Raw genomic sequence first — 5,000 nt, 5'->3', positions numbered from 1 at the left:
AAGTACACGGTAGTGGTCATTATAGCGCCCCCATCAGGCAGATTAATCAGGTTCAACCATCACAACGCGTTTCATTAAACTCTGCTCTGAACGTTTCCGGATCCTGCTGACAAACAGACGGATGAGTGAAGCTTTGGCTCTCTGGCAGCTGAACATCACAAACTCATGACTGAGAAATACACACTAGGAATCTGTGAAGTGCTTTAGAGAGGAATTTGACGTACGTACACACGTTGCTTCCTTTCTCAAAGACATCAAAAAGGTTTCAAAGCTTCACAAAGAAATGTGACTATAAACCCAAAGAGAGAAAGAAGCAGGTATGCGCTCAAACACACACACACGCGCACACACGCACGTCGTTAAAGCTAAACTCTCTGTGTGTGTGTGTGTGTGTGTGTGTGTGTGTGTGTGTGTGTGTGTGTGTGTGTGTGTGTGTGTGTGTGTGTGTGTGGTAAAGCAAAGGGCAGGAATGCGGCAGCAGAATGTGTGTCAGATAAGTTTGTAAAGTCACAAGGTTTAGTTCACACCAAACGGCTAACAGGTGTGTGTGTGTGTGTGTGTGTGTGTGTGTGTCTGATGGTTGTTGTTCTGACACAATCATGTGAAGTCCAGAGGAAGGAGACATGAAGAACATTCTGCCCTGAGCTCCTGCTGAGCACATGTAGGTCAGTGTGTTAGAGCCTACACCAGGCGTGTGTGTGTGTATGTGTGTGTGAGAGAGAGAGAGAGAGAGAGAGAGAGAGAGAGAGAGAGAGAGAGAGAGAGAGAGAGAGAGAGAGAGAGAGAGAGAGAGAGAGAGGCGGACATCTGAGTTACTCACCCATGTCTTGTGGTCCACCGCGTCTCTGTCCTCTCTCACTCAGCCGAGACGTCCATGTCTTCCTCTGACTAAACTGACTCTCAAACACGCGAGTAACACCCGAGCGAGTGTGTGTGTGAGTGAGTGTGTGAGTGAGTGAAGCTCCAACTTCGTCTCGCAGCTTTACTGGCACACACACATGCGCGCCCGATGGAGGACAGAAGCGCTTAGGGACAATTACAAAACAATGAGTCCCTGAAAGCAGCCACCGGCCTGCCGTGGGTAGGAGCCCCCCCGCCCCGCCCCCCGCATTGGCTTCTCTCCTTTCCTGTCTGCCCCCCCGGCTAACTGACACCGAGAGTGTGATGTCACCAAGCCACGCCCACTCCACAGAGGCTGCCTTAGGTAACAGAGAGAGAGAGAGAGAGAGAGAGAGAGAGAGAGAGAGAGATACATATCAATAATAATAATAGCTAATATGGAATCTATAGAAGTAGGAGAAGGGAGGAGATGAGCGAGGAAGTGAAGAAGAGGAAGAGAAAGAGGAAGACGGTCGTTGCTGCTCTGTGAATAATTCATGCTGATCTGTGGCCCAAAGGTGCTGGGAAAACATCTGAGCCCCTGGATCGATGCTTTTAAACCACAGAGGGGCTGGAGACCCTGAGAAGGAAGAGTTAGAGAGGAGGAGGAGTTAGAGAGGAGGAAGAGTTAGAGAGGAGGAAGAGTTAGAGAGGAGGAAGAGTTAGAGAGGAGGAAGAGATAGAGAGGAGGAAGAGTTAGAGAGGAGGAGGAGATAAAGAGGAGGAAGAGTTAGAGAGGAAGAGATAGAGAGGAGGAAGAGTTAGAGAGGAAGAGATAGAGAGGAGGAGGAGATAAAGAGGAGGAAGAGTTAGAGAGGAGGAAGAGTTAGAGGGGAGGAAGAGTTAGAGAGGAGGAAGAGTTAGAGGGGAGGAAGAGATAGAGAGGAGGAAGAGTTAGAGAGGAGGAAGAGTTAGAGAGGAGGAAGAGATAGAGAGGAGGAAGAGCTAGAGAGGAGGAAGAGTTAGAGAGGAGGAAGAGTGAGGGAAGGAGACACAGCGAGGTGGCGTAACTGTAGATGATGTTCTGGTGTCCAACACGTTCACACTCATGAAGATTCTCACTCTTGTGTTACACTGCAGTAATAGTTGGTCATGTGTACATGTATGTTATCATGACTCAGTGGCAGACATGTGACAGCAAACAGAATCAGACAGAGATCACAGCACATACGCGCGCGCACACACACACACACACACACACACACACACACACACACACACACACACACACACACACACACACACACACACACACACACACACACACACACTGGGTATCATGATCTTAAACACGATCGTCCTTATGGGAGGAAACCAAAGTAGGAGAAAAAGAGTGAGGAGGAAGAGCGAGGAGGAGGATGAAGAGGGGTGTCAGAGAGTTCCTCCTTTGTGTTAACGTGCTGGTGTGACACGACATCGTAAACACTGGAAATTATACACACTGTAAACATTAACCACACACACACACAGACAGAGGGGAGGGAAAGAAAGAGAGAGGGAGAAAGAGAGAGAGGGAGGGGGGGAGAGAAGGCAAAGGTGAAGAGATGAAGGAAATGTTTCAAAACACCATGAACCCAACAACCTTTAAAAGCTCATGGTGCTGAGATTATCCTTCACAGTTCACACACACACACACACACACACACACACACACACACACACACACACACACACACACACACACACACACACACAGAGGGTAGTTTCACATGGCTGCACACACTAACCCACATTTCTATACTGCTTGGGGGAGGAGCATGAGAGCGAGAAATGGGAAAGAGGAAGGGAGGAGGGGAGGAGGAGTAACACTGGACTGCCTGGCAACACACAACTGCATAAATGCACACACAGGCAGAAACACACACACACACACTCACACAGACACACACACAAACAATCACCTTTGCCACACTAACACAGTTCCACCACACAGGCCACGCCCCCTGCAGGGACAGAGCGTCTCACCTTCCGCTGTCCCGGCAGGGGGCGAGAGAGAGAGAGAGAGAGAGAGAGAGAGAGAGAGAGAGAGAGAGAGAGAGAACACGGCGTACAGTGCATGTAAACATCCCAACTACCTATTCCTGAGGTCCACACACACACACACACACACACAGTGTGTCAGTATGTACACCATCTGGTGTTACTGTTACACCTCCTACACACTTCACTCTCTAACACTAATCAGGTCACACACACACACACACACACACACACACACACACACACACACACACACACACACACACACACACACACACACACACACACACACACACACACACACACACACACACACACACACACACACACATCTTTATAAGTCGTTGTCTACCTGGTTCATGATTCTGTGTCACGTTCATGAGAGAGCTGAGCTCAGATGGAAACATGCTACATGTTACATGTTACATGTTACATCCAGCCCTCATTGATGGATGCACGTATGAGGGAAACAGGAAGTGAAAGTGTTTGGGGTGGCGTCATCAGGCAGTGGCTCCTCCCTCTTCTAACTGTGGAGCACGACCCCATGGCCGCTCTGTCGGGCTCACACTGGAATTGGTCCACTGCAGCATTCAGCCATCAGACTGGTCGCCTTGGTTACGACTGTTTGCTTAGTTTGTATCACTGTGCTCATATATACACACAGTATATATATGAGCTATCTATCTAGTAATGGGACTACCTATGTTTTAATATATGAATGGAACTGTGTGTTGTTTATTTGTGTTGCTTATTTATTTATTATTGTCCTGCACAGCACAAATGCATTCCGTTGTTTTCTCATGTACAATGACAACAAAAGCTATTCTATTATTCTATTCTATTCATTGTTTAGCTACAAAGCTAGCGTAGCCCTGACAGCCGCTACATCAAGTGAGGCGGGGACATCTTGGCACAAGAACACAAACACCAAACTGAACGACGCTGGCTGCTCATTTCCTGTATCCGTTGTGTGTTACACTCGCCTGCTGACCTTTGACCTTGCATATATCAGGATGTTTGGCAGGCCTGTAGCATCGCCTGCTAACTGGCTTAAGTGTGAATCAAAGCCACATCTTCGTCATCTTCTTCATCTCAGCTCGTCGGCGGCAAACAAGTTTGAAGCTAAGCTAGCAAAGTCAAACCTGTCCTGAGTCAGTGTGGAAGGACATCGTCATGGTGACGCAGTTTGTCACCGATTAGCCCAACAGGTGCTCGCAGCATCGCCACGGGAACCCTGCACACTTGTTTTTTGCTGTTTGATCCCGAGAAGAGTGAACACTCACACCTACACACAGACAGGGACAATTAACACACTCTCACTGTGTGTGTGTGTGTGTGTGTGTGTGTGTGTGTGTGATGAGGGAGATGTGACTAAATCTTATGAAAGCTGCATCTGAGCTGTTGAGAGCCAATGACATGTACCACACACGCACCAATCTGTTCACTTCGCACACACACACACACACACACATACACACACACACACAGAGCAGTTTCATTCTTCATTTTAAAACCTCCAATGAGATCCAGAGCTTCAGTTACGTGACACAAACAAATCAATGTGGAGGTGAGATCAGCTGACGTAAACAGAGGAGGAGGAGGAGGAGGAGGAGGAGGGAGAGTCTGGAGTGAACACAGTCACCGGGTCACTTTATCAGAATTGAGACAGCTGAGGTCGCCTTCCCTCTCCTGATTGGACGGCTGCGTCAGGCCCCACTGGCCATGACGAAGGACGACGTTTGTCTGGATTCAAATGCTCACCATGATGTCAGTGCAGCTCAGGGCCTTTGGGTTTGTTGTTCTGGATCTGTTTCTACAGGTTCAACAGGTTCAAGCGCCACTACGACACTAGAAACATGAGTGAAAACAACCCAGAGCCCATCACACAGCTCACATGTAAAGATGCTGTGTTCACGTCCTCTAAACCTCCTAATCAAACATTTAATATCTTCCATCTGCAAAGTTTCAGCGATTTTTAAATGATGCTGGCGTGTGTTTGTGCTCGTTACCATGGAAACGCTTGCTCCTTAAATTGTCACAATGAATCAAAAAGTTCAGCAGTCAGATCAGATGAGTTTGTTGTGGCCACAAGCAGCTGAAGAAGTCTAATAACTCCATGGAAACCATCTGATCTGCAGAGG

Source organism: Genypterus blacodes, unplaced genomic scaffold (genome assembly GCF_046128005.1).
Source record: "Genypterus blacodes isolate CSIRO-AG114 ecotype Tasmania unplaced genomic scaffold, CSIRO-AGI_Gbla_v1 ptg000309l_1, whole genome shotgun sequence".
NCBI lineage: Eukaryota > Metazoa > Chordata > Actinopteri > Ophidiiformes > Ophidiidae > Genypterus > Genypterus blacodes.
This window is presented reverse-complemented; position numbering follows the sequence as displayed.